This window comes from Meriones unguiculatus, chromosome 1 (genome assembly GCF_030254825.1).
Source record: "Meriones unguiculatus strain TT.TT164.6M chromosome 1, Bangor_MerUng_6.1, whole genome shotgun sequence".
NCBI classification, from domain to species: Eukaryota; Metazoa; Chordata; class Mammalia; order Rodentia; family Muridae; genus Meriones; species Meriones unguiculatus.
This window is the reverse complement of record NC_083349.1, coordinates 3,919,138-3,935,778: the sequence shown is the minus strand read 5'-3', so window position 1 is coordinate 3,935,778 and position 16,641 is coordinate 3,919,138. Positions and strand designations below refer to the sequence as shown.

Sequence of the window (16,641 nt, the reverse complement as noted above, 5' to 3'; positions counted from 1 at the left end):
TTATTTACTTCTTAAATAATTTGCTTTTTATTTTTTTTCCTGTGTGTAGTTGTGTCTGGGTGAGGGCAGATCCCCTGGAACTGGATTTACAGACAGTTGTGAACTGCCATGTGGGTGCTGGGAATTGAACCTGTGTCTTCTGGAGGAACAGCCAGTGCTCTTAACTGCTGAACCACATCTCTAGTCTCTCAGTTTCATTCTTACGGGAATCAGTTTGGACCAATGGTTAAGCATATGGCAGTGGTGGCACACGCCTTTAATCCCAGCACTCTGTAGGCAAAGGTAGGTGGCCAGCGAGTGTGGTATAGAAATCCAGTCCAGGACAGCCAGGGCTACACAGAGAAACCTCAAAAAACCAAATCCAAACCAAACCAAACCAACAATAACAACAACAAAACCCAAAAAGAAAACCCCTAAAACACAAACCCAAAAAAACAAACCAAAGTTTTCCCCTGAGGGGTTCCTAGCTGCAAAGGACAGGTTTGAGGAGCGTGTTTCTTGTAGGGTTGGGATTTTTCTAGAATTCAGAATGGGCCAAGCAGGGGCTTAATGAGGAGGCAGAATTTGTGGGAGAAGTGTCATGGGACAGGACAGGTCAGGAGTGTGGCTCGGGTGCTCTGGGCCGCCACTAGGGGACAGCAGAGGCACCGACCCAAGTCTGCAGGGCCGGTGATGTCTTTTCTGTTTCTGTTGGCAGTACAGGGGGGAGGAGGGGTTTCAAGTGGTTTTCTGTGACAAGGATGCTGAGTTTGTCTCCAACTGTGCCTTTCCTCCATCAGTGCATGGATCTCAGCCCTCCGCCCTCAGACCCACATGCCTAAGTCTCCCTGCTTTCTTCCCTCAGACCCAGGGTTCCTCCCAAATCTCTGTGCAAGCTTCAACTCTCCCTCCTCTGTTGCTGAGGCGGGAGGCCGGGCTCTGGAGCAGGCACTCTTGGGCACTGTCTTCAGCCAGGAAGGGTATTTATTTGCAGGTGAGTGTTTTCTGTCCCGACACCCCATCTCCAGTACCTCTCTGCTCTCCGCGCCCCTGTCAGCTCAGTGCACACAGGCCCCTCCCTTTTTCTCTCAGGTCTTTAGGAATGCACAGAACTTGAAAGTCTTGCCTCCTCTAACAGTTTCTGGCTTCCCCATACTGAGAATCTGTTATGCGTCCCCAGGTCTCTCTCTGATCTGGGCCTGTCTGTGTGTCTCTGCCTCTGTCTGTCTGCAGCCCCTCTTTCAGAGGCGCAGTCTTCTAAGATGGTGGGCTGCTTAATGTTTGATTGACTTGACACTTGCTAGAGCCGTTTGGAAAGAGGGAACCTCAATAGAGAAAATGACCCACCAAACTGGTGTGAGGGCAAGTCTGTGGTTCGTTTTTTTATCTCGTGGCTGATGTGGGAGGACCCAGCTCCCCAGGGTTGCGACATGGGTGGACAGGTGGTCCTGGGTAGTGTAAGAAAGAAGGCTGAACAGGCCAGTGAGTGAGCGGTGTACCTCCACTGCTCTGCTTCAGTTCCTGCTTCCAGGTTTCTGCTTTTAGCTTCTGCCCTGACTTCCCTCGGGGATGGCGTGTGGCCTGAGTTGTAAGCAGAAACAAACCCTTTCCTCCCCAGCTTGCTTTCGGTCATGGTGTTTATCACAGAAATAGAAACATGTGATAGGGTTGGAGAGCTGGCTCAGAGGTTAAGAGCACTGTCTGCTCCTCCAGAGATCCTGAGTTCAGTTCCCAGCACCCACATGAAGGCTCACAACATCTATAAAGAGATCTGGCGTCCTCTTTCTGTGTGCAGGCAGGATACTGTGTACATAAAAAAATAAATAAATCGTTTAAGAAAGAAACTGACAAATGGCAACTGTGCTGTGCTGCCCAGTCCTTTGGTCTGGGTCCCTGGCCTTCCTCTCCTTTTTCTAGATGTACGGTGTGACCCTGGTCCCCCTCCTTCCTCCCCCTCCCTTGTGTTCCTTACTGAGTCCATCCTTACTTGGGGCCTCATGGCTTTTTCCATGGCTGTCCACTGCTCATCACCGGCTGCTTCCTCTCTCCTTAGACTCTGGCTTCTGAGACCTCCCTGGATTCAGCCCCCTGGACTGTGTGCTGGCTACCGTAAGTTCTGTAGCTTGGGGCTGGTGTCCGCTGGTGTCCGCGTATATCCTATTCCCCATTCCTTCCTCCCTCTCAGAAATTATCACATTTCTTTATCTGCGTGTGTGTGTGTGTGTATACACAAGCAAGCAATGCTCGTGTTCAGTGCTTCCGTGGTGTTCTTCAGAGTACAACTTGAGGGAACTGGGTCTATCCTTCCACTGTGTGGGATCGAGCTCAGGTTTGGTAACAAGTGTAGAAGTATAGTTGAGCTATTTCAGCAGCTCCAATCCTTCCTCGGAACCTCATTTTTACCCCTTTTCTGGTCACAGGCCTCTGGTGTATGTGTGTGTGTGTTTACTTGCATGTATGGTGTCTACAGAGGCCACAAAGAAAAGTTGGATTCCCTGGAACTGGCAGTTCTGAGCCACCATGTGGGTGCTGGGAATTGAACCCAGGTCCTCTGGTAGAGCAGCCAGTGCTCTTAACCTCTGAGCCATCTCTCCAGCCTTAAAACAAAGCTGTAGCCTCAGATTCTGCCCTCACTCTCTTTCTCTGCTGTGTCACCAGTCCATGCTCTTCCCATCTCTGTGCCTCAGTTTCCATCTTTGAAATTAGAATCCTCACCTTTGTGGGGACGGAGAGATGGCTCAGCAGTCAAGAGCACTGACTCCTCTTCTAGAGGACCCAGGTTCAGTTCCCAGGAGCCACATGACAGCTCACAACTGAACTCCAGGATCTGACACCCTCATACAGACATATGTGCAGGCAAAATGCCAATGCACATAAAATTGAGAGGGAGAAGAGGATCATCACCTTTTCAATTAGGGGTGCTGTAGTCACTAAAGGAGGTCACACTGTCTCTCAAGTCATTTCTAGAGCTGTGAAGCTCCTGAATCCCCGTCTTAGCTGCCTTTCTTTACATCCTGGTAAGGATTCGGAGTTGCTAGAAGCTCAGCCTTATCTGTGTCCTCCTTTTCCTCAGGCTGGTGTTTGTCCAGCACCTGCCACATGACAAATTCCGCTGTGGGGAGTGGTAGGTAAGCAAAGAAATCTATATTCCACAGAGGAGAACAGATGTGTGTTGGGGCAGGGCTCCTTGGCAGAATGCCTACCCAGAATTCCCTGTGAGCCCTGGACTGACAGGCATGGGCCAGCGTGAAGAAGGCCACTGCACTTGGCACTCTGCAGCCTCTTCCCACGGCTGGCTCCCTAGCCCTTTGCCTCTTCTCTGACCTGCCACCCCTTTCCTCTCTCCCTCCTGTCTTCCTGTCCTGACCTCATTCTCTCCCTTCCTTTATAGATCTACCTGTGCAGTGGAGGAGACCTCTGCCCGGGGCTTCCGCCAGCTGCTGGAGCTGAACCTGCTGGAGACATACACCTTGGCCAAGGTGAGACAGGCCCGGTTTCAAATGGCATGTGTCCCTGATTTCATCAAGAGCACACGGCCCTGTGCCCCTTGGCTTCCTGTCTTTATTCTTTTATATGCAATCTTTTTTTTTTTTCTTTTTCTAAAGACAGGTTTTCTCTGTGTAGCCTTGGCTGTTCTGGACTCCTTTGTAGTCTAAGCTGGCCCTGAACTCACAGAGATCCACCTGGAATTACAGTGGTTCTCAACCGGTGGGTTGTGACCTCTTTGGAGTTGAATGACCCTTTCACAGGGGTAGCCTAAGACCATCAGAAAACACAGATATTAATATTATGATTCATAAGAATAACAAACTTACAGTTTTGAGGTAGCAATGAGAATAATTTTATGGTTGGAGTTGACCACACCATGAGGAACTGTGTTAGAGGTCACAACATTAGGAAGGTTGAGAACCAGGATCTAGAAGGACCACGTTCCACATAGAAGGAAAAAAAAAAAAAAAAGACACGTATCTACATCCACCTGGAAAACTGCAGCGCCTCAAAAATTTCCAGAGCCTTCCAGGCCTGCTTGGAGGGAGAGACAAGGGTGATAAGAACCCCGAGATGTGGCTGGTAGAATGTTTGCCCAGCCACATGTAGCTCTAGCTTGGGTCCCCAGCACCACAGAAAACAGGCATGATGGTGCAACCTGTGACCTCAGCACACAGGAGGCAGAGGCAGGAGGAGCAGGGCTTCAAGGCCAAGTTGGCTACACAGTGAGATTCTGTCACAAAAAAACAGGCCAGGCAGGACACAGATGGGGTGTTCATGGCCTAGAGAAGAGTCAGTAAGAATATTTGCTGCCGCTGATGGATAGATAGGTGGAGGAAGAGGGCTTGGGTGGAGATGGTGTTACAATGTCTGAAGGCCATGCTGGCAAGTCTGGTCTTGATTTCATAAGCAATAGGGAACCTCGGAAGATGGTTGAGCAAGAAAGTGATGTGAGCTTCTTAATTATTCTAGAATGTTTCCATGCTACACTTGCTGATCAGTTAAGCCCCGTGAGGGGAGAAATCTCTCCCTCTGTCTTGTCTATGAGCAATAGGAGCCATGAAGTTGGGCAGTGGTGGCTCACTCCTTAAATCCCAGCACTCAGGAGACAGAGAGAAGCAAATCTCTGAGTCTGAGGCCAGCCTGTCTAATAGTGAGTTCCAGGACAGCCACACAGTGAGACCCTGTCTAAAAAAAACAACAAACACAGTGGGGGGCTGGGGGGATATTTGAGAAAAGGAGGGCTGTGTTCCTATGAAGACTGTTGCATACCACTCTGGCTGTGTTCCTAGCATGGAGCAGGACCTCAAAACAGGATGCTGAGATAACGAAGGAGGGAGAGAGAGTGAGGTTCTCCTCAGCAGATTGGTACCGTGAGTGTCCTGGAGGGGGGGGCAGAGTTCTTTGGTGGGGCGGGGGACGTCAGGAATAGCTTGCCAGGAAGACAGTAGAGTAGATGCTCATGAATGGGGATCAAGAGGTCCACAGTCTCTTCAGAGTCTGCTGGTAGGAGTGGCCCAAGTGTCTCTTACCTGAAGGGCAGGAAGATGGTTCAGTTGGTACAAGGATCTGGCTGTGCTAGCTTGAGTTTGGATCTCCAGCACCTGTGCTTGTAACTCACTGACCAGCCAGACTACCAGAATTGATTCGCTTCAGGTTCAATGAGAGACCTCATCTTAAAAATTAAAATAGCTGGGCTAGAGAAATGGATCACCAGGTTAAAAGCATTGGGTGCAATTCAGTAGGACCTGGGTTCAATTCCCAGCACCTAAAAGGCCTCTTGTAACTTTAGTTTCTGGGGATCTGATGCCCTCTTCTGGACTTCACAGGCACTGCACACATGGTGCACAGATAGACATGTAGACAAAACAGTGATACACACACCACGCCCAACACAAACATTTAGGAGAATCTGGTTCAGGCCAGAGTAAAGTGGAATAAGACAGACAGCTGGGCTAGGTAGTGAGAGACCAAAAGATTAAAAATGGCTATTTTAATGTTTAAGGCCTGAACTAGCTGGGTGGGGACATTTGCAGTAATGCCGACTTCTTTTCCTGCCCACTAGAGATAAAGTTGCTAGGAAACTGGCCCATCCCCCTAGGGAGGGACCTTCCTATAGCCAATCAATTTAAAATGCAACATCCCTTTTGCCTTTCGCTCAATAGATGCTTGCCAGGCAGGAATCGCCCCTGCTTTGGCCTGCTTTGGGCATGCTGGGAGGAACTGGAATCTTTAAATCACCCAACTAACCTGAGCATGAGGCTCTAGGTTCTCACCACTTTGTCAGTGGGCGGTGTGAGCCCAAGCTGCAGCTTGTAACTTGCAATAAAAAAGCCTCATGTATTTACAGCAGAGTCTATTTATTCCTGGTCTTTTGGGGTTCTTGAACTGGACACAATAGTGGCAAAATCCAGGGCTCTCTGCAGCTACCTTGAGCCACATAGAGATAGATAGCCAGAGACAGTGAGACACACCCAGGAGAGGGTCAGGAGAGTGCAGCAAGGCAAATCTGCACCTGGTACTGGGAAGAGAGTCACCAAGGAAGGTATCTGGGGCCCACGGGGCCGGCCATTAAGGAGAGTGTGGAGGAAGTGAAGCTGAGTGACTTAAGGGTGGGGTGGAGGGAGGCTTCTGGAGCTCTGTTCCAGGGTGTGAGGAAGAATGTGACATGAGGGGTTGCAGAGAGCAGAAAATGTCCCTCACAGTGGGGGGAAGATTTCAGAGTCCTCTGAACTGCTCACCTTTGCGGCTTTTGGCCTCCTGGGATCCAGGCACACTAAGTCACTGGCCCTTTGAGAGGGAAGAAGGGCCCCCGTGGGCCCTTGTCTAGGGAGGGTCCCTCGACAGAAGTGATAGTGCAATATCAGCGACAGGACCTGAGGGCCATCCCCAGAGACCTCTCATTCCTAGCCAAGCTGCAATCACTGTGTGAGCTGTATGGCTTTCTCAGGATGGAGCAGCGTCCAGGCTGCATATGAAGACAGCTTGGTGGAAGGGGAGGAGGCTGTATTTGGGGGATGGAGTAGTGATGCGGTGAACCAGAGAAGGGACCTTTTTGGTTCCTGTTCTAGGAGCTGCCTGGGATGCTAGTTTGTGCTCAGTCAAGTTTAGTGGTAAGAACAGGCTGTGCCTTCCTGGCTCCAGTGTCCAGAGCAATGGAGAACAGATGAGCTTTTCAAGGTCACAGAGAGCTGCAAAAGGTGGTGAAAGGTGAGCCAGGTCTCCTGAGGCTTCCCAGTCACATGACCAGAGTACAATGTAAACATACCATCTCCCTCTGTGGAGTGAAACATTTTCTCCTAGATGTGCCAGCCAGGCAGGGTTCTGCATGCTGCCTCGCTTTTCCCAGCTTGAGGAGAGTAGCAGATGACTGCTATTCTGAATAGTAGATGAAAGCTCAGAGCAGAAGAGAGACTCAGAGACAGACAGACACACATAGCTCACTATGAAAGACATAGAACTCCCTCCCAGAGGCGTAGACAAGTCACCGTACTGCCCGTGCCCACTGCAGTCCACTGAGAACATGGCACTGGTTGAGGTCCTACGCCTCAAGATGCTGGTAGTGAGAAACTGAAGAATTAAAAATTAGGTTTTTTGGGTGAGTGGATTAAAGTTTAAGCACAAGCCTGAACGAAGGCCAGACAGGTAGACATGTCCAGCCACCTGCAGGGGAAGAACCAGCCTTACTGCATTCTTTTTCTGCCCAGTACAGATACAGTTGCTGTATCTGTATGCAGTATGCTGTACAGATACAGAAAACTGACCCAGAAAGACCCTCTGCCCTAGGACGGCCAAACAAGGAAGCCAGACCATTAATGGTTATGAAGGCCTTCCTGTAGCCAATCAATTCAAAATGCAACATCCCCTTTTGTGTTTCAACCAACAGACGCTTGCCAGGCAGGAATCCCCCTGCTTTGGGCACATTGGGAGGGACCAGACTCTAAATCAACCACTGCTCTGGTGGTGAAGGTGTGAGCCTGAGCTATAGCTTGTAAATAAAAAGATCCTTATGTGTTTTGCAATGGACTCAACTCCTGGTGGTCTTTTGGGGTCTCTCGAATCTGGCACTGTTATACCCAGTTTGCGAGCCCCCAAAAGATCTCCAGGAATCGACTCCATTGCAAAACACATGAGGGTCTTTTTATTGTTAATTACAAGCGGCAGCTTGGGCCTACACAGCCCCACCGCCAAAGCAGTGGGAGCTGAGCGCGCCACCCCCAGGTTAGTTGGGTGATATATAGATTCTGGTCCCTCCCAGCATGCCCAAGGCAGGGGCGATTCCTGCCTGGCAAGCATCTATTGGTCAAGATGCTACATTTTGAATCGATTGGCTATAGGAAGGTTCCCAGACCATTAATGACCAGGTGTCCCTCCCTAGGGGGAGGGTCCAGTTTCCTAGCAACTGTATCTCTAGTGGGTGGGGAAAGAATGCAGTGAGGTAGCTCTCCCCTCAGGGAATTTACTAACTGCTATACCATGCCTACTCTACATAGTCTTAACGATTGCTGCTTATCTTTTGTTCTCTCATTTCCCCCTTTCCCATGATCATTTGAAGACCCAATCTTGGGTCTTCCAGATATGACCCCTTGTATCTTATAGATTTATCTTTTTATAATGGGATCTGGGGTCCCTTCAGGGTGGATATAGGGGTAGTAAGCCAAGGAGAACTATTATAGGGTCTCTCTAGGCTTTTAGCCCAGTTGCTGCAATATTAGTGTCCATTTCAGCTAAGCAGATGCCCAAGACAATAGCTAATGCCAGGGAGCCCCTTTTGACTTAGCATTTCAGCCTGCTAGGGGGGATTTGGGCAAAGATCCGTCTTCTGGAGCTTCTTCGATGCTGACCGTTGGACCGTAGGCATCAGGGGCTAGGGAGGCTGAAATGCCAGTCAAAGGCTGGGCAATGGGGAAGTCCCAAGCATCTGGTTCGTTGATCCACCCGAAGAGGCGGGGAGCAATCAGGTCGGTTTCCAGGAAGTCCAGATTTCAGCTTGCAGTCCACAGCTGATCTCCGAACAGAGTTAAACAGGTGAAAATCTGCTGAGACAAATTCAGACTGGAGACAGAAGTTAAAATTTGTCTATTAAATGGGAAAGATCAGGGAAAATCTCATCTGCGATCCTTTTGAGCTATGCCAGATCCAGGGCACATCCTGAAACTCATATGAAATTTTAATACACAAAAGGAAATACATAATTTTAAATACTCAGAAAAGTAACATATCAGCAAATCAAACATTTTGAGAGGAACAGGTAAAACTGCATCACACTGAATGAGTATCAGCTGTTTTTTATAACCTTTATAAACAACTTAAGTGTGTCCACAGTCACATTTTTTCTGTGGGCATAGCCGTTGGTAATTAGTCATGAATGGAGCTTGGCCATTTTTATACACTCAGCTTTTACTTTTAGCTCTCACTTTTATGTTTACACTGGAAAGTCAGGCAGAAATACATTGCTGGCTTTAGTACTAAACCTTGGATGCTTGGACTTTCCTTAACAAAGCAACTAGAAGGAATAGGTTTAGGATATTCCTGTGTCAAAGTCTACCCCAGAAATGGCAGATATTAAGAATACCATAGTAAAAGCTATGACTTTTGGGTCAGATATACACATTAAACAGATGTTTTTAACATAACGAGAAGCACCTTTAGTCTATCTCTAGAAGCCAACAAAGGAAATTAAAATCTTAACCTGGTGACTGAATAATAAGCAGTTATTGCTCCATCAACTTATCAGAACTCTATTGATTAGTGCCAAAACTCTGAACTTCTAAAATCTTATAACATAAGCACAACAGTAGCAAAGAGGGGGGAGATCTAAAGTATCTCCCATTTTTAATCTGCTTTAAAATATTTATCTCTTTATAACTCATAATTATATACCTTAAAAAACTTAGACTCTCTAATCTTTTGCATTTATTAACCCTGAAACATTTTCTCAGACCAAATAATAACACTCCAGATTTTTACAACCTAAACTCCTGTATCCTCAGACCCTACATAAGCTCCATTTATTTATCTTAAGACACAGGCAACTAACATGAGTCCTGTGAGCAAGACAAACCTGTTTTTCTTCTAAATAAGAGATCTAGTACCCTGTAGTTCTAGCTAATGAACTGATCAATGAGCTAACAGTCGATCTAATTGTCTTCTCTCTAGCTGCAAAGCTACCGTAAGCTTAGCATAGCCATCAAGGTGTTCAGAGACCTGAGAAGGATAAATTATAAGCTAAATAAATATACCAATCCATGTGCCAATCAAAATGACAGGGATGACTGGTTAGTCCATCACCTAGGCAGTGTTCCTGGCTCCTATGTCTCACGGCATCCTGAACAGAGGCAGTTCTGCCAGGCACATAAGATGAGAGACTGTTTCTGTGGAGAAAGAAACGAGAGAATGGCCTCACCTCGCCCTTAGCAACTTGAAACATTGACTCCAGGTGTCCACAGTTTTGGCTGGGCCCTAGCAGTGGGCCAGTTAAGGCAGTATTGTCCAGTGGTTAGCATACCACAATCCAGAGTAGCAGTCATCTGTTGTTGTGCCCAAATCTTCTTGGAGACCTTGGGGGAGCTGCTGCTAGGATTTCGGGACTTCCTGTCACAATAAGCTTACACATGTTAAAATGCCATATTCAGATCTCTGACAAGCTTGAGGGCCAGCATATCTGAGTTACTCTGTTTTTATCATCTGCTCTAAACTGTGTCCTATAAAACAGAATGCTATACTCTCTAGTTCTAGCATATTTCTGAGATGCATGTTCTAGAAGTATATATTTTAAGTAGATTTACAAAGGCAACTTTATAGTTACCCGTCCTAGGCTCAACCTTAAAAAAAAAAAAAAACCTGAACAAAGAGACTAGGTAAGGCTCAACTGCAGTATTTAGCATGACTTTAAATCTGCTCTTTCTGAACTAAAATCAAAGCAAACCTTTTAATCAGATACAGTTTATAGAGAGGCTAGCAAATCTTGCTGCTCCTACCACTTGCATTAAAATTGAACAGTAAAAAGCTTTGCATTTAGCACTAATATGACTGAACATAACTTAGATACCTAAACAAAATGGTGGTAAACTCATAGCTCCACCCTCTTTATCTCTGGACCAGCATGGCGGCTGGCCACGTGTAACTGAACTCAGCTGAAAGCCCTAAACAAACATGGCAGCCAAACTACAGCTTCATGCGCTCTCCATTGCTGAACCATCATGGTGGCTGGCCATGTGCTAGCATTAGCACAGGCTGTGACTGACAATACCGAACATGGCCATTAGGTGCTGATGATACAGCAAACACTGTGGAGCATCCATAATCCCCCACAACCAAAAGTTTCCAGTGATCAAACAAGCTTTAGAACCAACTGTATAACAGAACAACTTTAAACTGTAAGAATTATTTTAGCCATACCAAACCTATCAGCTAGAATTTTTTTTTCCTTAAAAGAGCATAAAAAACATTTTGTAATGAATAATCACCAGCCCTTTAAATGAATTATAACATATTTAAATACAGTTCTTTTTTAAATCATATTAACTCTCTGGCTTTTTATAACATATCCACTAACCTTCTGTAACATTCTATATACCTTTAGGTTCCTAGCTTTTCTTTTCTGGCTTAACCAGACATGCTTACTTTTTGCTCTCTTTCTTGCTTTTCAGACAACATAAAAACTCTCATTAAAATCCTTTTTATTCTAACATGATCCTGCTGGAGCCCAGTGTCTACGATTTGCTTTTTATAGGCAAAGCAAAAACAAGTTACATTACTACAAAGAGGCGTTCTGAAACTGCCAAATTCTTTTAAAATAACTTTCCTGTAGCAGATAAGATGGTCACAAAGCAGCTTAACAAACAAACAGCTCTCCATAAGATACATTCTAAAAACTGCAATTTTCTTAATTAGCACAGACAATACGGCAGGGTGTTATTTAGTAAAATTGATAAAATAAATACCCAAGATCATTGTCATACCCAAATGCCTGATAAACTTTAAACATTTTACAGCCTTAAACATTTAAACATTTTTTAAAACCCGTTTTTGCAATATCAAAATAAAGTACACCTTTTTGTAGGAGAGAAGTCACAAGGCATAAACATAATCTCTAAAATCAAAACCAGATTTTAAAACCAGAATTTACCAGTGTAAGCAATTTAATTTTTAAAACCAATACCAATTTAAAATAAGTCATCCTTTTAACCTAGAAGGAAATGAGAATTATTTGACCAGGGTTCCCCCCCCTTTTTTTTTTTTATTCATACCAAGATGGCGGTCACATTATAAAATCACATGGTAAAATCAAGATGGCAGCGAGACACTGAGACACTTTATACCACATGGTAACCTATACATATGCGTTTACGGATCTAATAAAACACATAGGCACACATTTTAAACAAGTTTCGTGAGGTCTTTCAGAACAGAAAACAAAAGGTAGACACAGATACTGCACAGAGACATTGAGACAGCTGGCCAAATTTCCCAGGACTAATCAGGCTGGTCGAACATAGGCCTTACAGAAATTCCTCCAGGATGGACCCAAGTCCCTTCCTGGGTAAGGTACTGTAAAAACAGACCTTCAGATTCCCGCTCTGGCTCCTCTGCCACAGAAGCCTGAGTGGTGGGTGGTTCTAGACCACCTCCAGATACTGATGAAGTTGGGGGACGTCTCTCCCAACTTCAGTGACTGTGATTGTCTGACACATCTGTCCAAATCACATTAGTCACTCATACAGATGCCTCGAGGCAGAACAGAATTCAGAAAATAGGTGCCAACGGAACACTGCATACCGCACAAAGCGACAATGATGGAGACTGAGACACAGACACCACACACTTACCAGCTGGTATGAGACCCTCCGGATCAGTCCTGAGGTCTTGGGGGGCCCTGCAATCTCGGTGGGACCTCCAAATGTTATACCCAGTTCGCGAGCCCCCAAAAGATCTCCAGGAATCGACTCCATTGCAAAACACATGAGGGTCTTTTTATTGTTAATTACAAGCTGCAGCTTGGGCCTACACAGCCCCACTGCCAAAGCAGTGGGAGCTGAGCGCGCCACCCCCAGGTTAGTTGGGTGATATATAGATTCTGGTCCCTCCCAGCATGCCCAAGGCAGGGGCGATTCCTGCCTGGCAAGCATCTATTGGTCAAGATGCTACATTTTGAATCGATTGGCTATAGGAAGGTTCCCAGACCATTAATGACCAGGTGTCCCTCCCTAGGGGGAGGGTCCAGTTTCCTAGCAACTGTATCTCTAGTGGGTGGGGAAAGAACACAGCGAGGTAGCTCTCCCCTCAGGGAATTTACTAACTGCTATACCATGCCTACTCTACATAGTCTTAACGATTGCTGCTTATCTTTTGTTCTCTCAGCACAACAGTAGGCTAACCAGGACCAGGATCAGAGAACTGACCTATCAGTCTCCATAGCTTGCCTTCCCCCACCTGAGGAAGAGCAGAGGAAATATCATCAACTCTCCAGCCTGGCTGGAGCCATCGGCCAGTCCCAGGCAGTTAACCAACATGGCCACCAAGGAAGGTCAGCTCTTCTCTGTAGTGTCCTTTTGAAAATGTTACAGGTCAGAGGGGGATAGCTTCCCCAAAGTGTTACAGCTCAAGTGGGAACGAGACCCCCAAAAGAGCACCAGGAGTCAAGTCCATTGTAAAACACACAAGGATCTTTATTTGCAGCAAGGCACCGATAAACAATTCAGAGCAGCCCCGAGCTCAGGATGGGGAGTGATTTCATAGGCCCCAGTCCTTCCCGGCATGCCCAAAGCAGGGGAATTCCAGCCTGGCAAGTGTCTATTGGTTGAAACACAAAAGGGGATTTTGCATTTTAAACTGATTGGCTGTGGGAAGGCACCAAAACCATTAATGGGTTTGGTTTCCTAGCAACTGTATCTCTAACACTCACATTGGGAGGCTTACAACTCTAACTTCAGCTCCAAGGCATCTGATAATCTCCTGTGGCCTCTGAGAGCGTTTGCACATCCATGCCCACATGTCGAGGAGCAGCCTGATTGTGGGTGTTGAGATTGGAAGGAATGGATCAGTGTGAGGGAAAATCACTTCACATACGGGGCAGGTACAAGCTAGTGATAACTCATTTCAAGAGACTGTTCTCAGGAGGCCGGCTCTCTGGTGTCTGCTCATTTTTTCTCCTTCTTCCTCTTAGAGCATAGAGTCAATCCCAGGCTTTTATTGTTAAATCATTTCCTTATACATTTTTTTTCTACGTGAGCAAAAACCCTTTTTATCTTTCCCAAAATATTTGCTTTTCCCCAAATTTCACAGATGAGAATAATCAGAATGTAGCAAGCTCTTCTCTGCATACACGGTACAGTGATTACATTGAAAGCTAGCAAACATATTTAATCATTACTCAGTGTTTTCTTAGACAAACCTCCACATCATAGGTCATCTGGGCGAAATCTTTCGGTCACAGTAAGTGGCACAAGAGCAAAGAGGTGCTAAACAGACTGGACTGTTCCTGACTCGACTGTTCCAATTCTAGGCTGCTGTTTGCAGATGAACAAGTTCTCTCCGAGCTCTTTTGTAACAGGAGTGATCTTTCAAAGGGTCTCCAGCCCCTTCCTCATAAACCACACAAAGCTCCTGTGATCTGATCCTGTCCCAGGGAGTCATGTCCATGTGATCAAGTCTTTCTAGAAAAGGAAGCTAGTATGAGTTCAGTAGCTTCTCTCGGGTCTGATTCCTTTCTGACTGCAGCAGTCTGGGGGCTGAGTGTGGAAACTCAAACAATTCCTGAGATTGTTTGATAGCCATGAGCTGACTAAAGTTTTTCAGGGAACATTTTGCACAAAAGGCTTCTATGAATTCATCTTCTTATTCAGATAATTCAGAGTTCACTGCCTTTACATCCAGGAGGAATGCTTCCTCCATATTGACTGTTTCTGAGCCATTTCCTTCTCCCCCAGTTCCCCTAGAAATCTTACCAGTTGCATTGGATAGGGTTGAATTAGAGGAAAAAGATGGAGTCACAGCAAGAAACAGGCAGACATATAGGAAAAGGCAAAGCCATTTGTGGACTGGTAATCCAGAGATGTTTTTTCCAAGGTAACGGTGCTCCGGCAGCCAGAACTGTGTCAAGCAGCTGCTTCCGCAACCATGTTAACACTGACACCCATATACATATAGGCACACACATATATACGTAAAAAAAAAAGTATTTTTCCAGGTGTGGTGGTACATACCTGTAATCCTAGCACTCAAGGAGGCAGAAGCAGGTGGATCTCTGAGTTAGAGGACAGACTGGTCTACAGATAAACCCTGTCTCTAAAAACCAAAATAGTAATAATTTATTTTTTAAAATATGTATTTATTTATACACATGAGTGCATGTCTATGTGACAGAAGGGGGCATCAGATCACATTATACATGGTGGTGAGCTACCACGTGGTTGTTGGGAATTGATCTCAGGACCTCTGAGAGAAGACAGTGCTCTTAACCACTGAGCTATCTCTCCAGCTCTTTACTTTTAAATAACCCACTGAGCACATCCCCTGGAGAAAAATGATCATCTTATCCCTGTTACGCCATGATCGCAGGACTCTCAGAGACCACCAGGAGACGACTCCATGCAAGAGCAAGAGAGCTTTATTACGAGAGCGATTGAACTCAGGACCCAAGTCTCACTGGCACAGCAGGAGAAAGTGGGGGCCTGAGCTCTGGGTGAGCAGAGTCTTTAAAGGGAAAAACTGCAAGCAGGGGCTTTCCATGACAGGGAGCAGGGGTTCATGCCTTGGCGTTACAGGATTGGGTAAGAGTCAGAGGGGCGAGATGACCTTCTAGCTGAAGTCTAACTTACAATGGTTATTCTTCTAAACTACATCTGGAAAGTTGGGTAGAATTTCCCCAACAGATTCTCATTGATTGTTGCCAGGGAGATTGGCTCTATTTTCTATCAAGTATTTATTCTGAGATATTTCCTGGAGGCTTTTGCTAGGAGAGTTAACTTTGTGTTCTGCCAAGTGCACATTCTGTGATATTTTCTGGTACCTGAGTTCAGCTCCCAGTCAAGATGGCTCCTCATTTCAAAATGGAGTCACCCAGGCTAACTTAAACTCTTCAATCCCCAGCAGCCATCAATTGCCAAAATATTCTTCAGTAAGTGGTGGCACTTTGTGAGCCCCTCCCCATCTGCACTGGGATCTTTATTGGTTCACCTTGTGTGTTTCTCCTGCAAGTAACAAAGCTGCAGTTAGCTCATGAAAGCAAGGCCTGTGTCATGACTAGAGATAGCATTTCATAGGACTTCTCTCTGCCCTCCAGATCTTATTCATTCTGCCCTCTCTTCCATGTTGTCTCCTGAGCCATAGTGTGGGGTTTACTATATAGATTGCTTATCAAGGGCTCAGCCCTCAACAACCACTAATCCTCAGCACTTTAGTCAGTTACTAGTGTTTGCATCAACTGTAGCACAGTGCAAAAAGAAGCTTTTCATTGGGCTCAGTGCTGCTCACCTTAATCCCGGAACTCAGGAAGCAGAGGTAGGCAGATCTCTGTGAGTTGGAGGCAAGCTGGTATGCACAGTAAGACCCTGTCTCAAACATCAACTATACCAACAGAAGAGGAAGAGGAAGAAAGAGCTTCTCTGTCTGAGGCTGAACCCTGATAGGTTCCCTCCCAGGGTCTGTGACCTCCAGAGCTGTGAACTTTTGACCAGATTTCTAGTACTAGGCTTAAATTCCCTCCTGTAGCACAGCCTCAAATCAAGCGGACAGCAGTTAGCTGCGGCCATGACATTAATGCCACTATTGTACCAGTGGGCATATAATGCCTGGAAGGTCCGTACTATAGCACACAAGGCCCACTTCTAGGCAGTCTGTTGACTTTTCCAATGACCTGCATAACATTTTCTGGAACCGTGAAGGTTAACTTCTCTGTGTCCTGCAACCAAAGTGTGTTCTATCTTCAGCAGTAAAGGCATTAAAAAATACTAAGGAGTTGTGTTTTTTTTTAAGTGCATGAGTGTTTTGCCTGTGTGTGTGTATACACTGGGTACCTTTAAGCTTCATGCTGAGTTCAGAAGAGAGAATCTGGTCCCCTGGAACTGGGCCATCATGTGGTGCTGGGAATGGAATCTGGTTCCCTTGAACAGCCAGTTCTCTAACTGCTGAGCCATCCCTCCAGCACTGATTTGTAAAGTTAATTTTTAT

The 16,641-nt window shown here is 46.1% G+C and overlaps 1 long non-coding RNA gene across 1 annotated transcript; it reads left to right on the top strand.

Moving 5' to 3' along the window:
* The first annotated feature begins 675 nt into the window (after nucleotides 1–675).
* On the top strand, nucleotides 676–4,158 carry LOC132655301 (uncharacterized). The gene is made up of 3 exons (XR_009593140.1): nucleotides 676–973; nucleotides 2,033–2,088; nucleotides 3,371–4,158. It is a non-coding gene; the product is annotated as an uncharacterized LOC132655301 (long non-coding RNA).
* Nucleotides 4,159–16,641: the final 12,483 nt, after the last annotated feature.